Source organism: Callithrix jacchus, chromosome 1 (assembly GCF_049354715.1).
Source record: "Callithrix jacchus isolate 240 chromosome 1, calJac240_pri, whole genome shotgun sequence".
In the NCBI taxonomy this organism is placed as follows: Eukaryota; Metazoa; Chordata; class Mammalia; order Primates; family Cebidae; genus Callithrix; species Callithrix jacchus.
The window spans coordinates 148827136-148840472 of NC_133502.1; the positions used below are offsets into that span (position 1 = coordinate 148827136).

The following is a 13337-nucleotide window of genomic DNA, read 5'->3' on the forward strand; positions in this document are numbered from 1 at the left end:
TGCCAATGCTTTTGGTGTTTTGGTCATGAAGTCCTTGCCTATTCCTAGGTCCCGAATGGTTTTGCCTAGATTGTCTTCTAGGGTTTTTATGGTGTTAGGTCTTATGTTTAAGTCTTTAATCCATCTGGAGTTAATTTTAGTGCAAGGTGTCAGGAAGGGGTCCAGTTTCTGCTTTCTGCATATGGCTAGCCAGTTTTCCCAACACCATTTATTAAACAGGGAATCCTTTCCCCATTGCTTGTTTTTGTCAGGTTTATCAAAGACTGTATGGTTGTAGATACACTGTGTTGCCTCTGATGCCTCTGTTCTGTTCCATTGGTGTATATCTCTGTTTTGGTACCAGTACCATGCTGTTTTGATTACTGTAACCTCGTAGTATATTTTGAAGTCCAGTAGTGTGATGCCTCCTGCTGTGTTCTTTTTACGTAGAATTGACTTGGCTATGAGGGCTGTCTTTTGGTTCCACATGAAGTTTAAGGTGGTTTTTTCTAGTTCTGTGAAGAAGGTCATTGGTAGCTTGATGGGGATAGTGTTGAATCTGTGTATTACTTTGGGCAGTATGGCCATTTTCATGATATTGATTCTTCCTAACCATGAACATGGAATGTTTCTCCAACTGTTTGTGTCTTCTCTTATTTCATTGAGCAGTGATTTGTAGTTCTCCTTGAAGAGGTCCTTTACATTCCTTGTGAGTTGTATTCCTAGGTATTTTATTCTCTTGGTAGCAATTGTGAATGGCCATTCATTCTTGATTTGGCTCTCTTTCAGTCTGTTATTGGTGTATAGAAATGCATGTGATTTCTGCATATTGATTTTGTATCCTGAGACTTTGTTGAAGTTGCTTATCAGTTTCAGGAGATTTTGGGCTGAGACGATGGGGTCTTCTAGATATACTATCATGTCGTCTGCAAATAGAGACAATTTGGCTTTCTCCTTTCCTATTTGAATACCCTTTATTTATTTTTCTTGCCTGATTGCTCTGACTAGACCTTACAGTACTATACTGAATAGGAGTGTTGAGAGAGGGCATCCTTGTCTAGTGCCAGATTTCAAAGGGAATGCTTCCAGTTTTTGCCCATTCAGTATGATATTGGCTGTTGGTTTGTCATAAATAACTTATATTATTTTGAGATACGTTCCATCAATACCGAGTTTATTGAGGGTTTTTAGCATAAAGGCTGTTGAATTTTGTCAAAGGCCTTCTCTGTGTCAATTGAGATAATCATGTGGTTTTTGTTTTTCGTTCTGTTTATGTGGTAAATTACGTCTATAGACTTGCATATGTTGAACCAGTTTGCATATCCGGGATGAATCCTACATGATCATGGTGGATAAGCTTTTTGATGTGCTGTTGCAATCGGCTTGCCAGTATTTTATTGAAGATTTTTGCATCTATCTTCATTATGGATATTGGGCTGAAGTTTTCTTTTTTCGTTGAGTCTCTACTGGGTTTTGGTATCAGAATGATGTTGGTCTCATAAAATGATTTGGGAAGGATTTTCATTTTCTGGATTATTTGGAATAGTTTCCGGAGGTATGGTACCAGCTCCTCTTTGTGTGTCTGGTAGAATTTGGCTGTGAACCCATCTGGACCTGGGCTTTTTTTGTGTGGTAGGCTCCTAATTGCTGCCTCAACTTCAGACCTTGTTATTGGTCTATTCATGGTTTTGACTTCTTCCTGGTTTAGGCGTGGAAGGATGCAAGTGTCTAGGAATTTATCCATTTCTTCCAGGTTTACTAGTTTATGTGCATAGAGTTGTTGGTAACATTCTCTGATGATGATTTGAATTTCTGTAGGATTGTGGTGATTTCCCTTTATCGTTTTTTATTGCATCTATTTTGTTATTCTCTCTCTTTTTAAAAATTAATCTGGCTAGTGTTCTATTTTGTTGATCTTTTCGAAAAACCAGCTCCTGGATTTATTGATTTTTTGAAGGGTTTTTTGTGTCTCTGTCTCCTTCAGTTCTGCTCTAATCTTAGTTATTTCTTGTCTTCATCTAGGTTTTGAGTTTTTTTGATCTTACTCCTCTAGCTCTTTTTCAATTCTGATGATAGGGTGTCAGTTTTGGATCTCCCTAGTCTTCTCATGTGGGCACTTATTGCTATATATTTTTCTCTAGAGACTGCTTTAAATGTGTCCCAGAGATTCTGGTATGTTGTGTCTTCATTCTCATTGGTTTTGAAGAACTTCTTTATTTCTGCCTTCATTTCATTGTTTATCCAGTCAACATTCAAGAGCCCGTTGTTCAGTTTCCATGAAGCTGTGCGGTTCTGAGTTAGTTTCTGAAGTCTGAGTTCTAACTTGATTGCACTGTGGTCTGAGAGACTGTTTGTTATGATTTCAGTTGTTTTGCATTTGCTGAGGAGTGATTTACTTTTAATTATGTGGTCAATTTTAGAATAGGTGTGATGTGGTGCTGAGAAGAATGTATATTCTGTGGATTTGGGGTGGAGAGTTCTGTAAATGTCTATCAGGTTTGCTTGTTCCAGGTCTGAGTTCAAGTCCTGGATATTCTTGTTAATTTTCTGTCTTGTTGATCTGTCTAATATTGACAGTGGATTGTTAAAGTCTCCCAGTATTATTGTGTGGGAGTCTAAGTCTCTTTGTAAGTCATTAAGAACTTTACTTATGTATCTGGGTTCTCCTGTATTGGGTTTGTATATATTTAGGATAGTTAGCTCTTCTTGTTGTATCAATCCTTTTACCATTATTTAATGTCCTTCTTTTTCTCTTTTGATCTTTGTTGCTTTAAAGTCTATTTTATCAGAGATGAGAATTGCAACTCCTGCTTTTTCTTGCTCTCCATTTGCTTGGTAAATCTTCCTCCATCCCTTTATTTTGAGCCTTTGTGTATCCTTGCATGTGAGATGGGTTTCCTGGATACAGTACACTGATGGGTTTTGGGTTTTTATCCAACTTGCCAGTCTGTGTCTTTTGATTGGTGCATTTAGCCCACTTACATTTAGCATTAATATTGTTATGTGTGAATTTGATACTGCCATTTTTGTGATAGCTAGCTGTTTTGCCCATTAGTTGATGGAGAATCTTCATTTTGTTGATTCTCTTTAGCATTTGGTATGTTTTTGGAATGGCTGGTACTGGTTGTTCCTTTCTATGTGTAGTGCCTCTATCAGGAGCTCTTGTAAAGCAGGCCTGGTGATTACAAAGTCTCTGAGTACTTACTTGTTCACAAAGGATTTTATTTTTCCTTCACTTATGAAGCTTAGTTTGGCTGGATATGAAATTCTGGGTTGAAAGTTCTTTTCTTTAAGGATGTTGAATATTGGCCCCCACTCTCTTCTGGCTTGTATGGTTTCTGCCGAGGGATCTGCTGTGAGGCTGATGGGCTTCTCGTTGTGGGTAACCTGACCTTTTTCTCTGGCTGCCCTTAGCATTTCCTTCTTCTTTTCCACCCTGTTGAATCTGATGATTATTTGTCCTTGGGTTTCTCTTCTTGCGGAATATCTATGTGGTGTTCTCTGTTTTTCCTGGACTTGAATATTGGCCTGCCTTGCTATGTTAGGGAAATTTTCCTGGATAATATCCTGAAGAGTATTTTCCAGGTTGGATTCATTGTATTTGTCACATTCAGGTACACCTATCAAATGTAGATTAGGTCTCTTCACATAGTCCCACATTTCTTGGAGACTTTGTTCATTCCTTTTTGTGCTTTTTTCTCTAATCTTGCCTTCTCATTTTATTTCATTGAGTTGATCTTCGACCTCTGATATTCTTTCTTCTGCTTGGTCAATTCGGCTGTTGAAACTTGTGCATGCTTCACAAAGTTCTCATGTTGTGTTTTTCAGCTCCATCAGTTCACTCATATTCCTCTCTAAGTTGTCCAATCTTGTTATCATTGCATCAAATCTTTTTTCAAGGTTCTTAGTTTCTTTGCATTGAGTTTGAACATGTTCTTTTAGCTCACGGAAGTTTCTCATTACCCACCTTCTGAATTCTGATTCTGTCATTTCATCACACTCATTCTCTGTCCAGCTATGTTCTCTTGCTGGTGAGGCATTGTGATCCTTTGTAGGAAGAGAGGTGTTCTGGTTTCGGGTGTTTTTCTCCTTTTCGTGCTGGTTTTTTCCCATCTTTGTGGATTTATCCTCCTGCCGTCTGTGTAGTTGCTGATTTTCAGATTGGGTCTCTGAGTAGACATCCAGGTTGTTGATGATGAAGTTATTTCTGTTTCTTAGTTTTCCTTCTAACAGTCTGGCCCCTCTGCTGTAGGACTGCTGAGGTCCACTCCAGGCCCTGCTTGCCTGGGGGTCACCTGCAGCAGCTGCAGAACAGTAAGGGTTGCTACCAGTTTCTTCTTCTGCTATCTTTGTCCCAGAATGATGCCCACCAAATGGCAGTCTGATCAGTCTTTTGTGATGTGACTCTTTGGATATACGAGGGTCAGGGAGCTGCTTGAGGAAGGAGCTCAGGTGTTGAGCTGTGAGGTTTGTTGTTCGTTCAGAGCTGCTAGGCAGGTACGTTGAAGTCTGTTGCAGCAGAACTCATAAACTGCCTGTTCTTCCCCAGGTGCTCTGTCCTGGGATGTTAGGTCTTTATTTTTGAGTGTCCGTTGTGCTGCTGCCTTTCTTTTTTTTTTTCAGGGCTGCCCTGCCCAGCAAGGAGTCAGCCTAGTCACTGTCTGCCTGCAGAGGCTTTGCTGAGCTCTGCCCTGCTGCTGTTGAGCTTCCTTGTAGTCCTGTTTATATGGATGTGGTTAGATCTGCCTCTGCAACAGTGGCCCGCCTCTGTAATGGCCGACTCTCTCTGTTATGGTGGGTTGCCTCGGCAACAGCAAGCTGCCTCAGCAATGGTGGACTAACTCTGTAGGGGTGGAGTGCCTCGGCAATGGCAGACACCCCTCCGCCACCGAGCTGCACTATCCTGGGTTCAGCTGTGCTTGCTGTGAAACTCTCCACCCCGGGCATTTCCAATTGCTGTTTTTTTTTGTTTGCTTTTGTGGGGGTGGGACCCACCGAGCCTGATCACCTGGCTCCCTGACTCAGAGCCTTTTTGTTTTTTTAAGTTGAATGGTTGACTCTCTCCTAGGTGTTCCAGTCGCCTGCTGAAAGGGTGCCAGGATCTGTATGATTTCCTGTGTGGCAACCCACTGTGCCGCCTGAAAGAATGGTGCTGCCTGGGAATCTCCTGGACAGCTTAAAAGGGGAATCAGACCAGTGTATTTTGTATGCAGTGCCGTCAAAACAGCTGCACTGGCAACTCATAGGGCTCCTCCACCTCGGAATCTCCTAGTCTGTGGGTAATCAAGATCTCTCTGGAAATGCGGTGTCCCCTCATTCTCTGCACTTTCACTGGGAGCTGCAATCCTGAGCTGCTCCTAAAAGGGCCATCTTGGATCTTCCTCTGCAAACTCTGTTTCATGTGTATCCCATTTCTTAATATGGGGCTCTATAGCTAGTGTAGTTGCTTCTTAAAACAGGTATTTCAAATAATGAATTGTTGAGCCTTGGGTCATCTGACCACTTAGTTCCCACTTTTCCCCAACTCAGCCCTCCACTTTCCTAGCACTTCTTGCATTGAGCTCATTCTCACCTTCTTTGATAATTTGCTTGTTATGTCCCCTTCACCCAGAGTTTCTTCTTTTCTCTGATAATACAAAGTTTTCGTTTTTTTTTTTTTTTGAGACAGAGTTTTGCTTTTGTTACCTAGGCTGGAGTGCAATGGTGCGATCTCGGCTCACCGCAACCTTCGCCTCCTGGGTTCAGGCAATTTTCCTGCCTCAGCCTCCTGAGTAGCTGGGATTACAGGCTCTTCTTCCTTCTTAAAGCTTTCCTCATCCAGAACTCTCTTTTCATTTATTAAATTCTAGGAGCAACGTCAGGGCAGTTAGCACTTGGTCAGTTTCTAGTGTTTCAGTAGTATTAATAACAACAAACAGCAGTTTTCACTAAGTGCTTACCGAGTACAATGTTATAACCACCAGACATGTATGTACTATTATTATCTTTATTTTATAGACAAGAACATTGAAACCAAGAGGACTTTAAGTAGCTTAGTTAAGGCCCTAGAGCTGGCGAGTAGTGAATCTGAGTAAGCCCAGACCATTAGATTCTAGAGCCTGAGCTATTATCCACTGGCATTTCTGAATGTGTGGTCTTCCGACCATGTGTATTAGAATCACCAACATGAATACGGTTAAAAATGCAGATTACTGAACCCACCCAGATCTACTCTCTTAAATCTGTCTGTCTAGGTGTGGAGCCTGGGAATCTGCATCTTTAACAAGCTTCCCGGGTAATTCTTACAAACTATACTTTGAGAATTATTTATATATTTACCTTCCTAATCTTACTGTAAACTTCTTGAGTTCGGAGATTATGCCATCTACATGTGATCTTTTAAATCCCAAAGTCTACATAAACATTTAGACATTGATTGCAAGCTTAATCAATACTTGCTTTTTCTGATGTAGGCAGCAAAATTAATTTTTTTCATACAACTATGGGAAATATTTATATGATGGAACTTCACATGAAAGCATCTGGTAATAACCAAAGACCCTGTAGTTAGAACCAATCTCACAAATGCTTGTTTTCATTCTGACACTGACTTGGTACATCTTTTCTTCCTGCCTCAGTTATCCTGCCTTTGAAGTTGAGGAGATTTTAATAATAAAGGAACAGAGGTATTGGTGGGAGCTAATAATTGTAATTAAAATATAGAATTTAAAAAATGATAAGATTAATGTCTCATTTAGAAATTTAAAACATAAATGAAATTAGCTTATTATTGAAGTGAGATCACACATGGCTCATTTCTAATTCACTGTGACAAGACTTCCACATCAGTTCAATTAGATAGATGTTGAAGGGTCACACAGGAGCTTTTCTGTATCCTCTGATGTCTATTGACAATTGCTGAGCCAACCACTAGTGGCCTTGCATTATTCTGTGATAATAGGATACTCACACCTTCCTGTCCAGCCTCCTGGTTTCAGATGAGCTATATAATTTCCTCAGGTCAAGCCAGAGTTTTATTGCAGATCTTAATATTCCAAATTCAATGTTTCCTATAACCTCATGCTGTTTCCTCTGCATGGCATGCTACTAAACATATGAGTCAAAGAGTAGCTTAGGTCATATGTGAATAAGGCTGGTAACAGAAAAGAGAAGACTTATTTTGTGCCCCTTGACTTTTTTTTTTTTTTTTGGCTAGTCAATCTCTTATGCAGCATCAGCTCCTGAAGGACTGCTGACAGCAGTGTATTAGCTATTTACATCTTATCCATTTACAGTCAGAATTTTGGCAATCCACATCTTTACTTTTAATATGAATACCAACTGCATCACCAGGCAATTGTTACCATTAAACCCTAGCAACTGGCAAGTGTCCAACGAATAATTTAAACTTTGTGGAACCTTATGGGTTACTGTCCTGCCTAAGTGTGTTATTAATTCTTATCAACATTTTGTTTAGGGTAACAGTTTTGGAAGCAACAACAAACAAAAAGTATAAGCATCACCTACCTATCATACACTACTGAGGATAGAAAACATCTAATATTTATTTGGAGGTCTGATGGACTGGGGATGAGTTGTCAACAGGGACAGCACCTATAGATGTGTCCTTTGTTTTTCTAAAAAAGTCATTTGTTAGGAATCTATTTATTTAAATAAATTTTGTTGTGTATATTATGTTTGTTTATAAATAAATTATATTGTGTATATTTATATATAGTATGTTTATATATATAGTAAGATGATTACTATAATGGAATGAATTAACATATCTATCATTCCTCACATAGTTGTCCATTTTTTTCCCTCTGTGGCAGGAGCCTCTATAGTTTACTCATTTAGCAAAAATTCTAAATACCATACATTATTATTAACTATAATCTTTATGTTGTTCATGGATCTTATAGGGCTTCACCATGACATATTACCTGTTTATTACCTGCCTGTAAATAAGTTTTTGGATTGCCCTGACAGGAGAAGGTTAGACTTTGTTAATATTGTAAAAATGTTTAACTTTCTCCTTAAACATTGTAAAAATACGTTATTAGATAATTTCTTAAGAAAGTACTCCAAAAGCTTCTCTTCTCCTTAGAGATATTTTATGATGAGTTAGTCAGTGTAAATGGGGGGTTGAAGCCCATCCAAATGAAAGATGAATTCTGCTGCCTCATTCTTTTAATGGCCTCCTGCCCAAAATAAAACTAGCCAGCAAGCAGTATTTATCTTAGCGATGCTGCCATTTCACATCACAAAGTGACCATGTAGTCTCATAAACATAGTCCAAAAGTGCTGACTTTTAAAGGCAGTTGAATTTTTTTACTTGTTACTGTTTTATAGCTTTGCATAAAGTGCTAATGCCATGACATTTGTAGAACTATTAAATCATTTTAATGAAAGAGTAACAGTTATACAACTAATTCATTTTAGTGCATTTCACTTGCAGAATCCTTTAGTAGTTGATTGTAATGGGAAGAAGCACTTTTTTTTTGTAGCTCCATAATTTTGTTCTCACATGGAACCAAATCCTATTATTTTGGTGTAGTTTATACCCAAGTCTAATGGAGCAAATCCATTGACAGAATTTGTTGTCCCAAATCTGGGCTCATTTGCCTGATGGCCCCCACTTAATGTGATCTATAGTCTAGCCAAGCCAAGTGTGCTTCTCTTGAAAAATATGGCTTTCTGTTTCCCTTTTAAGTGTTTAGGGGTAAATATATAGTCATGTGTTTTCATCTACTAAAAAATGAGCTCATTTGCCATAACACCAAATAAAGGAAAATATCTGGGCTTTAAAAATTATCTTTGATCATATAACAAGACAGCTGGCATTGATTATTATCCTCGTCCCACATTTTCTTGTTAATGGTCATCCCACTCAGTATATGCTGTCATGCCAGGGCCTCTGTGGAAGAGAATGGCCAGAAATCCCTGGAAATATTAAGCACCATGAGCAGTGGAAACAGATTTACATTTCTAAACAGATCCTTTGTTAAAGATCACCAGTGCATAGATCTGCAGCTTTATTCTAGAGTAAAATGATTCTCTGTTTCTCTATTCCTGGCCCCCATGTTTTCAGACAAAACTTCCATTAATAGGTAATTCTTTCTTAAACAAAAATTTCTTTTAAGAAATTACATTTCCTGATGTCCTTAAATGCTTGGGTTACCCAGAGAGTTGACTTTGTTGTCAACATATTTTTTCCCCTTACAACCACGTGTGTTCTCTTTAATGTTTTTTCTCCTTACTAACATGTATTATTCCTCTTAAAGATGTGTATTCTTGTGAAATATGAATTCATTTTATTTACCCTTACTGCAAATTTTTCTTTACTTCTGATTTCCTTCTGAATCAACTGTCTCATTATTATTCTACCATGAGTTTAAGGGTTTTGCTGCTAAAGTGTTCATTTTCCTTCACCCAGGCTTCTCTTGAGCACAGTTGTAAAATATTGCAAAGATATGAAAACTAGAATGTTTTCCCTCCAGGTGAACTGATTATCAAACTTAGAGTCTCAAACAGCAGCACTCTTCTGCATTTTATCTGGCTTCGATTGATCATTTCAGAACAGAATTTTCTTCTAAAACAATGCCCGTACAGTATCACTCCAAATACATAACAGTGAAATTAATGCCTTTTTGATTCACACAATATTATTGATTGGGAGAAACACATCCATTTCAATTCTCATTAGCAGCCTAGTTTTCTTTATTCCATTATTTACAATGAAAGGGTTAGAATTTCTGTTTGTATTTATGTAGGTACTACATTGAATATGTACAATTTTATGAATATTATTCAGCCAGCTCATCAGAATACAAATTTTGTCTGTTAAAATATCATATATTTCTGGCTGAGATTGCATCCGCCCCAGCAAACACAGAGCCTTGCTCTCGCTGCTCTCTAGCTGATCCACACCTGCCACCAGCTGACCATGAGTGATGATATATCGTTGCACTCCTCATTGACAAAGACTCTGGCATGTGCAAGGCTGGCTTCACAGGCGATGATGCCCCCTGGGATGTCTTCCCCTCCATCATGGGGCACTCCAGGCACCAGGACATAAGGTGTGGGCATGGGTCAAAAGGACTCCTATGTGGGTGACAAGGCCCAGAGCAAGAGAGGCATCCTCGCCCTGAAGTACCCCATTGAGCATGGCATTGTCACCAACTGGGACAACTTGGAGAAGATCTGGCACCCTTTTACAATGGGTTGGATGTGGCTCCCAAGGCGCACCCCATGCTGCTGACTGAGGCCCTTTTGAACACCAAGGCCAACTGTGAGAAGATGACCCAGGTTGTGTTTGAGATCTTCAACAACTCAGCCATGTATGTGGCCATCCAGGCTGTGCTGTCCTTATATGCCTCTGGCCATACTACTGGCATTGTGATGGACTCTGGTGATGTGGGTCACCCACTCTGTGCCCATCTATGAGGGGATGCCCTCCCCTATGCCATTCTGCATCTGGACCTGGCTGGCCAAGACCTGATTGACTACCTTATGAAGATCTTTACCCAGTGTGGCCTTAGCTTCACTACCTTGGCTGAGTGGGAGATCATGCGTGACATGAAGGAGAAGCTGTGCTATGTCACCCTGGACTTCAAGCAGGATATGGCCATGGCAGCCTCCAGTTCCTCCCTGGAGAAGGACTATGAGCTGCCCAATGCCCAGGTCATCAGCATTGGCAACAAGCACTTCTGCTGCCCCAAGTCACTCTTCCAGCCTTCCTTCCTGGGAATGGAATCCTGTGGCATCCTGGAAACTACCTTCAACTCCATCATGGAGCATGACCTGGACAACCACAAAGAGCTGTATACAGTGCTGTCTGGCAGCACCACCATGTACCCTGGCATCGCTGACAGGATACAGAAGGAGATCAGCACCCTAGTGCCCAGTGTGATGAAGATCAAGATCATTGCTCCTCCCAAGGGCAAACACTCTGTGTGGATCAGCAGCTCCATCTTGGCCTCTCTGTCCACCTTCCAGCAGCTGTGGATCAGCAAGCAGGAGTATGCCGAGTCTGGCCCTCCATTGTCCAAATGCTTCTAGGTGGACTGTTACTTAGTTGTGTTACACTCTTTCTTGACAAAACCTAACTTCCGCAGAAAACAAGACGAGATTAGCATGGCTTTATCTGTTTCTTGTTTTGTTTTTTTTTGGCTTGACTCAGGATTTAAAAACTGGAATGGTGAAGGTGACAGCAGTCGGTTGGAGCAAGCATCCCCCAAAATTCTACAATGTGGCTGAGGACTTTAATTGTATATCATTATTGTTCTTTTTTTAAATAGTCACTCCAAATATCGTGAGATGCATTGTCACAGGAAGTCCTTGCCCTCCTAAAAGCCACCCCACTTCTCTCCAAGGAGAATGGCCCAGTCCTCTCCCAACTTCACATAGGGGAGGTGATACCATTGCTTTTATGTAAATTATGTAATGATATTAAAAAAATCTTTGCCTTAAGATTTTAAAATTTCATTTTATTTTAAATAATCAGCCTTCATGGCAACCTCATGAGATAAAAATCATTTTGCAATTTAGTCCTATGTATCATTAAGTATACATTAAACTCGAGATCTGATACAGTTAATAACAACTAACAACTATGTAGTAATTGAAAATTTACAGAACACATCCACAAAATCAGAACTCACCTCTGCAACAACCCTGTAAGGTAGATTTGTTATCTTATTTTTCTGTTGAGAATATTGAGGTTTTTGAGAGCATAATAATGGAGATTTGTTTCTGATCAGTGTAATAGAAAAGATCACTTTCTATATGTAGCTGGAAATAAGGATGAATCTGGAGACTTAATATGCATGGGGTATTTGGCCACAACAGAGCCAGTATGTTTCTAGGAAGCTGTGTTCCAGGACTGATGCATTATTTTTTAAAAGTTTTAAACTTTTTGTGGGTTCAGAGTAGTCGTATATATTTATGGGGTACATGAGATTTTTTTAAAGAAAAATTATTTTTTGTTTTTTATTTTTCCATAAGTTATTGGGGTACAGGTGGTATTTGGTTACATGAGTAAGTTTTTTAGTGGTGACTTGTGAGAATTTGGTGCACCCATCATCCAAGCAGTATACATTGCACCATATTTGCAGTCTTTTATTCCTCGCCTTCTTCCCACTCTTCCCCACCAAGTCCCCAAAGCCCATTGTATCATTCATGCCTTTGCATCCCCACAGCATAGCTCCCACATATCAGTGAGAACATTTGATGTTTTGTTTTCCATTCCTGAGTTACTTCTCTTAGAATAATAGTCTCCAATCTCATCCAGGTCACTGCAAATGCTGTTAATTCATCCCTTTTTATAGCTATGTAGTATTCCATCACATATATATATATGGCACAGTTCCTTTATTCACTCTTTGATTGATGGGCATTTGGATTGGTTCCACAATTTTGCAATTGTGAATTGTGCTGCTATAAACATGCATGTGTAAGTATCTTTTTTGAATAATGACTTCTTTTTTTCTGGGTAGATACCCAGTAGTGGGATTGCTGGATCAAATGGCAGTTCTACTTTTAGTTCTTTAAGTAGAACGACATTGTTTTCCATAGTGGCTGTACTAGTTTACATTCCCACCAGCAAGTAGAAGTGTTCCCTGATCACCGCATCTATGCCAACATCTACTGTTTTTTGATTTTTTTGATTATGGCTATTCTTGCAGGAGTGAGGTGGTATCACATTATGGTTTTGCTTTGCATATTCCTGATTATTAGTATTGTTGAGCATTTTTTTCATATGTTTGTTGGCCGTTTATATGTCTGCTTTTGGGAATTGTTCATTCATGTCCTTAGCCCACTTTTTGATGGGACTGTTTTTTCTTACTGACTTGTTTGAGTTGTTTGTAGATTCTAGATATTAGTCCTTTGTCAGATGTAGATTGTGAAGATTTTCTCCCATTCTGTGAGTTGTCTGTTTACTCTACTAACTGCTCCTTTTGCCGTGCAAAAGCTCTTCAGTTTAATTAGGTCCCAGCTATTTATCTTTGTTTTTATTGCATCTGCTTTTGGGTTCTTGGTCATAAAATACTTGCCTAAGCCAATGTCTAGAAGGGTTTTTCCAATGTTATCTTCTAGAATTTTTATAGTTTTGAATCTTAGGTTTAAGTCCTTAATCCATCTTGAGTTGACTTTTACATAAGGTGCCAGATGAGGATCCAGTTTCATTCTCCTACATGTGGCTAGCCAATTATCCCAGCACCATTTGTTGAAAAGGGTACCCTTTCCCCACTTTATGTTCTTGTTTATTTGTCAAAGATCAGTTGGCTATAAGTCTTTTGCTTATTTCTGGGTTCTCTATTCTATTCCATTTACCTATTTTTATACCACTACCACACTGTTTGGTGACAACGGCC

General features: G+C 39.4%; 1 pseudogene; it reads left to right on the forward strand.

Moving 5' to 3' along the window:
* The first annotated feature begins 9921 nt into the window (after nt 1-9921).
* On the forward strand, nt 9922-11482 carry LOC100388869 (actin, cytoplasmic 2 pseudogene; annotated as a pseudogene).
* Nucleotides 11483-13337: the final 1855 nt, after the last annotated feature.